Here is a 12,110-nt window from a genome sequence, read left to right on the forward strand (position 1 = left end):
TGTTTGGGGCAAAAGGAAGCACTAGCAGGGAATGAGAGCAAGGAGGAAAATGAAGTGGGAATATTAGTTGTCTACCTCCATTTCTGCAGAGTTGCTATGGGCTGGTTGCCTACCTCCACCAAAGGTTGCAGCTCAGTAGCCCTTTTCCTTCTGTCCCATGACTTCTTCAGCCCTAAGAATGATAATAGCTCACTTGCAATTATTAGCCCCAGGGCACTTCTCTGCTTATTTTGATTTTCTTTGCAAATTTCCTCACTTTAAAAATGAACACTTCTTATATTACCCACTTTGTGTGAAACAATTGTCTACTTTTGGAAGCATAACTAATATAGATATTAAATCACTCACTTAGGCCACAGCTAAATACTGATAGGAAATCTGGACACACACACACACACACACACACACACACATTATTTAGAGACAACTAAGAAATAGCAGTAGTTGGTGTTTCAACAGTAAGTTAAAGAATAACACTAACACAGGCACTACAGTGAGTTCTGTGAAGTTTTTGGTAAATAAAATCATAGACATTTTTGCCAAAGGAAATTTAGTCAAATAAGCTTATTTTGCAGGTGACAAACTTAGATTTTCCAAGAGACTAACTTGCTTGTTAACTCTTTTTTTATTTTTATTTTTTCAACTTTTATTTTAGGTATGGGGCACATGTACAGGTTTGTTACATGGGTAAATTGCATGTCACTGGGGTTTGGTGTACAAATGGTTTAGTTACCCAGGTGGTGAGCACAGTACCTGATAGGTAGTTTTTCAACCCTTACCCTCCTCTTTCATTGGCCCCTCAAGTAAGTCCCCATGTCTACTGTTCTCATCTCTGTGTCTCTGCATACTCAATATTTAGCTCCCATTTATAAGTGAGAACATGTGGTATTTGGTTTTCTGTTTCTATGTTAATTTGCTTAGGATTATGGCCTTCAGCTGCATCCATGTTGCTTCAAAGGACATGATTTCCCTTTCCATGGCTGTGTAATATTCCATGGTGTGTATGTACCACATTTTCCTTATCTAGGTTGATTCCATGTCTTTTCTATTGTGAGTGGTGCTACGGTGAACATACATGTACATGTGTCTTTTTGGTAGAATGATTTATATTCCTCTCGTTACTCTGCTTTTAATGGCAGAATATGAATGTGTAACTGTGTATGAATGTATGTGTATATGTGTATACAAATTTCCTTGTTGCTTGTTCTCTCATTACTAAACAACAGCTGAGAATCTGAGAATCCTGTGGAGTAAGCTCAATGAGTTCATCTGGCTTTTCCTAGATTGTTCTTCCACAAAACTGTTATGCATCTCCACATTTTCCTTTTCATTTGACGATGATTTGCCATAAAGATAGTTTTTATTTATTTATTTATTTATTTATTTATTTGCCATTTGTGAGGATTCTTACAGAAAAAAAAGTGGGCACACAAAAATAAAGCCTCCACGTTGAGATGAGCAAAGAGTTTATTGGTGTGTATGGGTTTCAATTTGGTGCCTCAGGTACAAAACATAAGATGTTCACATTGTGATTTGATCACTAAAAGTCAAAACTGAGAATACATTTAGTCTATGGATGATAAATGTGTAAATGCCAATCATGTGTTAATTGGTGTTTCTCAAATTCTAGCTCAAGAATTTCCTGCATCATAATTGATTGAGCTCTTTTTAGTATTAATACAACTTCTTTGGTCCCACTTAAGACATCCTTCCTCAGAGCTTCTAAGGGCACAGTCCAGGAGCCTTCATTAAAAAAAAAAATTCTTGAAACACTTTCTGTGTACACCTAAGTTTGAGAGTGTAATAATGGGTTTAGTAGAAAAAATGGAAAATTAAATACATAAAATGATTGAGTTCACTCAGCCTGATGTTCAGTTGCTCATTAGGCAAGAAAGCTGGCTTTTAAAATGTAATGAAAGACAATGGGTTTCTGGTATGGAATGGGTGAACAGATAAATTAGGTCCCGGCATGTACTGAGCTCTGTGCTTTTGTGTTTTGACTTCCTTCTCCAGCAACAATAACTTTCCAACTACAGCAGGGCTGAGTAAAAAACACAATCACTGATTGATGGTCAGACTCCTATGGTGTTTTGAACCTTTAAAGAAACTAAGGCTAGTGGCTGATTTGTGGTTGAAAGGGGCTAAATGTTCTCTCCTGGAGTTCAGGGAACCAGCTGCTTCCTGAGCTGGCAAAGGAGAGAAAACCTTGAGGCAGAGCAGCTTCAATTTGCATGAGATGTACTAAGCAATCCTGCAATTAGCTGGCTCTTGCCTCTCTTGATGGCTACCTTGGGGAGGAGATGGGGGTTGTGAACTTTGAAGTGGATTATTAATTATTCATGCCTCCTTCGCCTTGATGGAGGTAACCTGCATCTCAGGAGCCAGGTCCAGCATTCATTATCTTCCTGTCTGTGTTTGCAATAAAATAACACTGAATATTAATCCTTTCACCTTCATTCTTAACTCCCTCTTCCCCCTTCTGCAGTCTCTAGACAGATTATGCAGAATCATGCCTCTCCTTTAATTCTTCTCATTCCTGGTCCTCCTACATCATTCATTGTTTATTCAATTATTTGGAGGCCTGTTAAACTGAGAATTAAGTTCAAGGGCTAGTTGCTTTCTTGAAAGCTCCCCAGAATGCAATGTTTTCCTACTCAAGTTTTCAATTTATTTATTTTTTAGCTTGTTTGTGATCATCATGTCATGATTAGTGACTTGTCACCTGTTTTTTATTTCTATATTCTAAAATTTTAGGAGTTTCATGCTTTTTCTTTTTCTTAGAGTACTCTAGAGACTTTACTGTCAGGTTTAATCAGGGTTTTCTAGTAAAAAGCTGAAGACTTGTTTTCTTGTCCAGTGTGGGTGTTTGTGTGTGTGAGTGCAAACCTATGTCTGTCTGTGCATTACTTTTCTTTCAGGGAGCCAACACGTAAATCAGTACTTCTGAAAATTTAAGTTAATTCAATGAGAGATCACTAAGTTAAGTCTTTATAACAAAGAATAATCTCATGATATATCAAGAAAGGGATTAATTCTGAGGTGGGTTAAAATTAGCTTGCAGAACACTTGGTATGAAGATTTGTTTTTAACTGAAAAGATAAAACATAAAGAATATTATCATGACATGATAATAGTTAATTGACCAAATGTAATGATAGTCACTGAGTTAATGCAAGAAATGTATATGGGCAGTCTTGGGGATTCTCATCATTACCTTCTTGACTTGGTTCCAGCTTTTTTTTTTTCTTTCTTCTTCATATTCTCTCTCTTTATCTTACTTTCTCTTTCTTTTTTTTTTCTTTTTTATTAACTAAAACACATAGTTTACACTTGGGTTCACACTTTTAATCATACAGTCTATAGGTTTGACATATGTATAATGTTATGTACTCACCACTATAGTATCATACAAGATGATTTCAATGCCCTAAAAATTCTGCGTGCTCTGTTTATTCGTCCCTTCCTATCTCCGCCCTAGAACTTCTGGAAATCACTAATCTTTTTACAATCTCCAAAGTTTGCTTTTTCTAGAATATCAAATAGTTGGAAACATACACTATGTAGACTTTTTAGACTGGCTTATATCACTTAGCAATATGCACTTGAGATTCCTCTGTATTTTGTTATGACTGGAGAGCTCATTTCTTTTTAACACTGAATTATATACAGTTGTATGTAAGAGCCAGTTTATTTATCCATTACCTATTGAAGGACATCTTGGTTGTTTGCAGATTTTCACAATTTTGAATAAAACTTCTAGAAACATCCATTTGCAACTTTTTGTGCAGGCATAAATTTTAAGCTTAATACCAAGGAGTGTGATTACTGAGCTTACGTTAAGACCATGTTTAATTTCGTAAAAAGCTGTCACACTCTCTTGTAAAGTGGCTACACCATTTTGCACTCTCAGCAACAATAAATAAGAGTTTCTGCTGTTTCATATACTCTCTAGTATTTGGTGCTGTCATTTTTGAATTTTAGCCATTCTAATAAGTGTGTAGTGGTACCTCATTGTGTTAATTTGCAATTTCCTAGTGGCATGATGTTGTGGATCTTGTCATGTAATTATTTGCCATCTGTTTATTTTCTTTGGTAAAGTCTCTAATCAGATAGTCTGCTCAACGTTAATTATGATATTTTCATACTGCCGAGTTTTAAGGGCTCTTTGTATATTTTGGATACGAGTCTTTATCAGATGTGTTTTTAGCAAATATTTTCTCCCAGTCTCTGGCTTTCATTTTCATTCTTTTAACATTGGGTTTTACAAAGGGTTTTGCTTTTAATGAAGTCCTATTTATGATTTTTAAAAAATGAATCATGCATTGTACCTTTTTTTTTTTTGCGTCTTTCTTTCTCCTTTTTTCCTCTCTTCTTCAGAACTCAGAATGAAGTCCTGTGTGAATCATGACTTTGCCACTTTCTATTCACATGATTTTGGACAAATTTTATTTTTTTATCTAAACTTTAGGTTCCAAGTTCCTTGTCTATTTAAGGGGAAATTATAATGTTGCTTACTCCCTGAGTTTGCTGAAAATGTCATGTAAGATTATTGTTATGGACTGGATGTTTGTGTCTCCCCCAAATTTGTTTGTTAAAACCGTAACCCCCATTGTAATGAATATGTGTGTGTGTGTGTGCGCGTGTGTGTGTGTTACTTGATCCTAAATCAAATGTAGGTTTAACAGTGATTTAAACTGACTGTTTGCACCTAGTTCAAATTGGGAGGGTGAATAAGTTTTTTTTTGTTTTTCACTTTGATGAATGAACTTTGGTGCATTAGTCTACTGAACTTGGATGGGTACTCAAAAAGTGAGCCCAAGGTCATGTTTTAACCCTAGAATTGATTTGGCCAAGAGAACAATTTCATGTTAGAGCCTTGTTGAGGTACTGGTTTTCAAACTGTGTTCTGTGGAGCCTGAGGGATTTCAAAACCCTCCAGCTATGAGAAGAGAGCAGTGCTGCTGAGACTTTGAAGACCCCTCCTGCCTCCCACTGATTTCACCAGAACAGCTTTGCTTGTGTTAATAAGTTCTCATGTAATATTATGCATGAAGGAATGGTTTTGCTGCTAACAAAATGTTTGGTTTTCATCAAAATTATAAACTGGAATTCAAGATTCTAAATGAGTTTACTGGTACTCTGTATTAGAAAATGGCTCATATATTTCAAGTCATTTTTTTCTGGGAAGAATTACATTAAATGCATTAGTGGTTCTTATATGTTTAGAAGGCCGCTGGATCTGTTTTACTAAGTATGGTGGTTGATCGGTGAACTGTTTTTATTTTAATATTTCTGTTCTTAAAACTGCCTATGACAGAGCCACTATATCTTGTCATGGATTCAACTCAAGTTGAAATACACTGAGGCTCACAGTCTAATGTGTTTTCTCTCTCACTTGATTTATAAACTTAGCCTTTATATTTTGAGAGCCAAGGATGTTGATACAGACTTGAGACATAAATGATGAGGTTGTTTTTTATTCTCTTTCTTCTCCAAAGAGACAGATCAAGCAAGGGTTAGAAGAACTGTATGAATAAAAATATAAAAGAAAAAGCCTCAATGGAAATGAACTCACATCTTCAAATTTTCAATTCACTAACTTTGACTTATTCATCCTTTGGAATATCTCGTGCATCTGGTCATTTCTATTCCCAAAGCTTCATTCTTGTTTCAAATATTTTTCAACTCATTCCATTTTTCCTGCCTTCACTTCCTCTCACTTTTAATTTATTCTACATGTGACCTTTAAAACTAACTTTCTAAAATGCCAATTACATACTATTGTTCCCATGATAAAACATCTCAAATGACCACTTATGACAAGACTAAATCCTTGCTCAACAGCATGGTATTCAAGTTATCAGTAATTTTTATTTAGTATTTAAAAGGATCCAAATTCTACCTTTTAGTATATAACAATCTAATTTTTTTCTCATCTAGATTAGTTTATTCTCTCTCATCTAGTTATGCAATACCCATTCCTTGTTCCAAAACTTTGCCTGTGTTTTCTCCCTTACCATCTCTTCTGGTTGTCCAAATAAGTATATAATTCCCCCTTCAAAATTCAGTTTGATTCTTCACTCCCTTTGTAACCATTTTTGGATCATGATATATTTTTTCTATTTGAGTTTTTCTAAACATATTGTCTGAGGCATTTATTTCTATTAGTTAATGTTATCTTTTTACTGATTATGTTATATTTCAAAGTAGGTTGTCCTCTATTGAAAAACAAAAAGTAACCAGGTCTCATCACACTAACACAACCACTGACAACAGTAATAACAACTACGATTTTTATGAGTATATATTCTGAGTCAGGCAATGTGATAAGCGCTTTGTTTCTATCATTTCTTTTAATCTTCAAAATCACTGCAAGCTAGCCTTTATTATTCTATTTGACACATGAAAATATAAAGGCTTTTAGATGTTGAATAGCTTTTTCTAGGATGCTACAGTAATATTTGGCATAGCCAGGATTATAACATAATTCTGTTTGACAAAAGAAAAGAAAAAAGAAAAGAATAAATCGCCTCTTCAATTCATAAATTGTACAATATTGCTTTGGTATTCACTTCAGCACCCAAGACAGCCCCACCAAAAAGGGAAACCCCCAAACTGAGTTTTTGAAATCTTGCCTTAAAGAGAGAAATATGGGTCACAATAAGGCATCAGAGTAACATATCTCCAGGATTCTTTAAAACCGAATTCCAGTTAGACAGGAAACATCGGAGTCAAGTAAAAATCCTTACTAGCGTCAGTTATGCTGTTACAGAATTGTCCTGCATCAGTGTTAAAAAGCATTGTGACTAGGGATAGATGAGGGTAGGTGCTTGGAGAAGCCTGTGTAGAGGATAGGATTTAGATTTTTCTTATCTAAGTCAGAAGAAGGATGCTAAATATTATCTAATGCTTCTCCTAGCTTAAGTACTAATGAGGCCAGAAGTAACAATATTTCTGTGGAATAAATAGCAGAATTATTTTGGGGTCCCTCCTTCATTCCTCTGTGAATAAACACTTGCAGAGATAACACACCACTCACTACATGGTCACTGGTAAACTTTTCCAAGGGAAGAGTAAGCCCTTTGTAAGCTCCTTGGTCTGCAAAGATGTTTCCCTTTGATGTTTGGAATGCCAAAGAACTATTTGATGGTGATTTATTTGCTGATTTTTTACTTTGATTATTTTCTCTAGTCTCTCCTTTTTTGATTATTATCAGCTTCTTTTTTTTTTTTTTAACCTACAGTGCTTTTGGCCATTATAAATACATATCACAAATATCCAATAATTATAGAAAAAACATAAGAGTTTCATTAGTGATCATAAATATGAGCAAAGGCATTTTGAAAGCTCTAGGTTTGTCTTCCTACTTATAGCTCCTTCCCTTTTCTCTAAGCTCTTAATTTAAATCAATGAGTAAGTGCAGCTGCACTTTGTACTGGAGTTCCTTAATATTCTGCTAGACAGTTTTGCTATCTCTCTGAGTCAGACATTTTCTGGTTATAATCTACTTGTATCAGATTGCTGACTAAGAAAATAAGAGCTTAGAGAGATATTGAACAATTCAAAACAAAGAAACAAGGAAGCCTAGAAAAACTTGAGTTGATTCTTAAAAAAAAAAAAAAAAAAAGAAAAGGAATAAAATAAATGATTTCCCTCAAGAATGTGATTCATTTAATATTCAGAACAGATCATTAATTGAGAGGTGTAATATCCATTGAATATTTTTCAACTAAAATTTAAAAGAAATCTGTTTCTAAAGTTTACTGTAAATTAAAGTGTGTGTGTGACCTATAACTTCTATAGCTTTCCTTTTATGTAGGCCAAATAAGAAGTTTAGGCTACCAATTGAGAAGGTGAATAAATTAGTTGTAAAAATTTAGAGATAAGAAAGTTATCTGGGTAGTCTTGGGCAACAAATCTGAAACAGAGAATTTCATGGAAATTAGAATTATTCAAATAATATGCCTCTTACATTTTTAAACTGTTTAATTAATTGCTGCAAAATTCTTATGGAGAAGAAACAAATCATTTTGAATTTAATTAGGCTTCCAATCATAGAAATGACATTGACAGCCTTGGAGGACACAGCAGGATTTTTCCATGCTTATTAATTAGATAATTTTAGCGAAGCATGCTAAAGATGAACAGTGTTACATAAACAGTAGCCTTATTATCCGGGGGCATTAAACATGACTTCATGTACACATATAGAATGGATAAATCTTTCTTAATGAGCTGAATTTCCCCCACTTTATATGTACCTTGTTTTTGAAACCTTGTTGAATTTTGAGTTGTAATTTTTTAAAGAACTATACAAATATGAGTGCTATTAGATTATTATACTCTAGAACAGTGGCCCCCAACGTTTTTGGCACCAGGGACTGGTTTTGTGGAAGACAGTTTTTCCATAGATTGAGAGGGTGGGCTGTGGGGTGGGGGCGGGGAATGGTTTCAGGATGAAAATGTTTCATCTCAGATCCTCAGGCATTAGATTCTCATAAGTAGCACACAACCTAGATCCCTCGCATGTGCAGTTCACAATAGGGTTCACCAAACTGGTACAGTCTGTGGCCCAGGGATTGAAGACTTCTGGTAGAAGATGTATGCATTCTTTGAAATAAAATATATTGCAATAATTTGATAATTTTTATTTATAATTTTAGAATTATCTTCACTTTTTTATTTTATCATTTTAATAATGATCTCTACTCTACATCAACGTATTTCCCTTATTTTGAAAACTGAAGTAGTACAAAGGAGAGTAATAGCAACTTAATTATCTACTTTGGTAAGAAACAGTCAGATACCTAACTGTGGTGAGATAATTTTATATTACTTTGAATGAAGGCGTTGAAACTTTTCTCTGTGTGAGCAACATACAAAATGGGAAGTATGTTTGCTATGTAAGTGTATATAAATAGAAGCTTGGAAGTATTTGCATATTAGAAATGTAAAATTTCTTACTTCCTTCATTTTAAACATTTTTAATTTAAAAATTTTATAGCAACTGTTAGGGAAATTTTCTGTTGACATAAAATAAACCTTCAGTTTGATAATGAGCTTTACTTTTAATGAGATATACTCTATATTATTTATTATAATTGTTTTATGATGCATTAACTTACTGAAAGACACCTGTATTAATAACATTTAATTCTAATAATACATTTCTCTCTAATTAACCAAATAATTTACTTCATTGAAAAAAATAAAATCCATACATGTAGAAAGTTGAAAAGTGAAGAGAAACATTTATTAAATAGTGTATGTAGTCCATTCTTATAATTGTCTATTTATTCATTCAGCAGTTATTGATTACCTGTTTGTTACTAATTTGAAGAAGGGGGTTTATTATAAAAGTTTGAATCTTAATTGGTGACATTTATTTCTGTCCCTAAATTCACCTTCTTAATTGGGTTAGGTAATTATTTATTAGAATAATTCTGCCCAATCTTTGTTATCAAAATTACTCTAATAAACTGAATTTTATCTTTATTCTACTTATTCTCGCTTCGTACCCAATCATTTGTTTGAATAATCACACATAAAAAAGAGATCAAAACCAAAACCGTATTTTTCTCAAATGATGAGGTCTCTTATGGTCAGTTTTATTGTTATTGTGACAAGATTATAGTACTTAGTTATTCAATCAAACACTACTCTAAGCATCGTTTTGACAATATTTTGTAGATATAAGTAGCATCTAGAATAAATTGACTTGATGTAAAGGAGATCATTCTGAATAAAACTGATGCAACCAGTTGAAAGATCTTAAGAAGGAATCTAAGGTTTCTCTGAGGAAGAAGACATTCTGACTGGGGACTGCTGGTGCGTTTCCGGCTGGTCTTCCTGATGGTCTGCTCCACAGAATCCTACACACAATCCTAGGATGATTTCAGACTTGCCTAGATAGTCTCTACGATTAAAATCACAATTCCATATAATAAATCAATCCATCTCCCTGCTTCATATATAGAGAGATTGATCTATTTTTATCTATTTATCTATCTTCCATCTATTTATCTATCATCAATCAATCAGTCATCTGTCTATCATCTATCTATCACCAATCTATCCATCTATCTATCTATCTATGTATCACCAATCTATCATCTATCTATCATCAATCTGTCAATCAATCAATCTATCTATCTATCTATCACCAATCTATCATCTATCTATCATCAATCTGTCAATCAATCAATCAATCAATCTATCTGTCTATCTATCTGTGGAGTGTTATTTCCTACTTTTTTTGTTGTTTCTCTGATGTTATACTATTCCACTGTAAGTATCACCAAAATATTCATAAATGATACATAAAGCCTCATAACTTTCTTGTGAAGGAGTGTGTATTATCTATACATTTATGATGCTTTCATAATGTATGGTGAGATCTTGCTATCCATGGAAAGACTGCCCCTCCCAGGGCTAGGCAATTCCTAGAGATATGAAAGGGCTCACATGCAAGAGTGTCTTTTATTTAATCCAGAGAGTATACCCCTAACCCCTACCTCTGTCAGGCTCTCACACTCAGAGCCACTATTTCCCTGTCCAAGTCACCCAAGGTCTAGTATCATAGTCCATCTGTGCTGCTATAACAAAACCTGAGACTGGGAAACTTACAAATTATTTTATTTCCTTTTACAAAACATTTAAAAATAGAGATGGGGTCCCAAGCGATCTTCCTGCCTCAGCCTCCCAAAGTTCTGGGATTACAGGTGTGAGCCACTATGCCTGGCTGAGACTGGGTAATTTATAAAGGACAGAAATTTATTTCTCAAAATTCTGGAGGCTGGGAAGTCCAAGATCAAAGTACCAGCAGGTTCAGTTGTCTGGGGAGTTTCTAGTCTCGACTTTCATGATGCTTCAAGATTAATTATTTCTCCAGGAGGGACAAATTCTGTGTTCTCACATGGTGAAAGCTTGAACAGCAAAGGAGACGAACTCCAGCCCTCACGCACTTGTATAAGCACACCTGTATTCACAAAGGTTTCACCCTAATGACCTAGTCACCTTGTAAAGGCTCCACCTCTTAGTACTGTCACCTTGGCAACATCTGAGTTTTTAGAGGGAATACATTCAAGCCATAGCAGCCAGGTATCATATAACTGGGGACAGCCCCTGTGCCCCAGAGTCTGCTGAAATTATTCAAACCAGTCAAACCAGCCAATCCTAAACCTGCTTACCCTGCCTCACACTATTTTTCCTCAAAGAAACTGCAATAAAGGCTCTTGCCCACTTTTTTTCCACAGCTTTCTCTATCTCCTGACGCTGATGCTTCTCTATGTGAACCCCCATGGTACGGTGTGCCCCCTCTACTTGGGACTTGTGAATTTGTGAATATAACCAACTATCCAACTATTGTTTTTTTTTTTTTTTGAGGCAAGGTGTTACTCTGTCGCCCAGGCTGGAGCAGTGGCGTGATCATGGCTTACTGCAACCTCTGCCTCTTGGGCTCAAGCAATCCTCTCACCTCAGCCTCCCGAGTAGCTGGGACAACAGCCACGCACCACTGTGCCTGGCTAATTTTTGTATTTTTTATAGATATGCGCTTTCACCATGTCACCCAGGCTGGTCTGGACTCCTGAGCTCAAGCAATCCTCCTGCTTTGGCCTCCCAAAGTGTTGCAATGACAGGCATGGGCCATTGCACCTGGTCCCAACTATCTTTTCAACAGCAATTATTCCTGTCTAAATAATAATGTCACTCACATGTTAAAACAGAGGAAAACATTCTGTTTAATTTAAAGATACACTACAGAAAGGTTTTGTAATATTTTAGTGCTATAGATTGTGAATTTATTTTCCTTTAAGAATGTTTAAATGGTTTGTCATACATTTATATACCCAAGTTCATTATTCTTTTATTTGTTTTTAATCCAATGCATGCCTTTCTAGTTTTTTAAACTCCCAGTGTGAACCTTATAGTAATAAAAAAAGACTGTGAAATATATTTCTTGGTTCTTAATTACCACTTAGCTGACTTTATATTTGGGGTCTATTTCTAGATTGTCAAATAGAACAACGTGTGAAAAATTGTCTAGAACTTTTTCTTTCTGATAGTGTTTAAGCAATCTTCACTGGAACAGAGTTCTCTCATCTTCACAA

Source organism: Macaca mulatta, chromosome 7 (genome assembly GCF_049350105.2).
Source record: "Macaca mulatta isolate MMU2019108-1 chromosome 7, T2T-MMU8v2.0, whole genome shotgun sequence".
In the NCBI taxonomy this organism is placed as follows: domain Eukaryota; kingdom Metazoa; phylum Chordata; class Mammalia; order Primates; family Cercopithecidae; genus Macaca; species Macaca mulatta.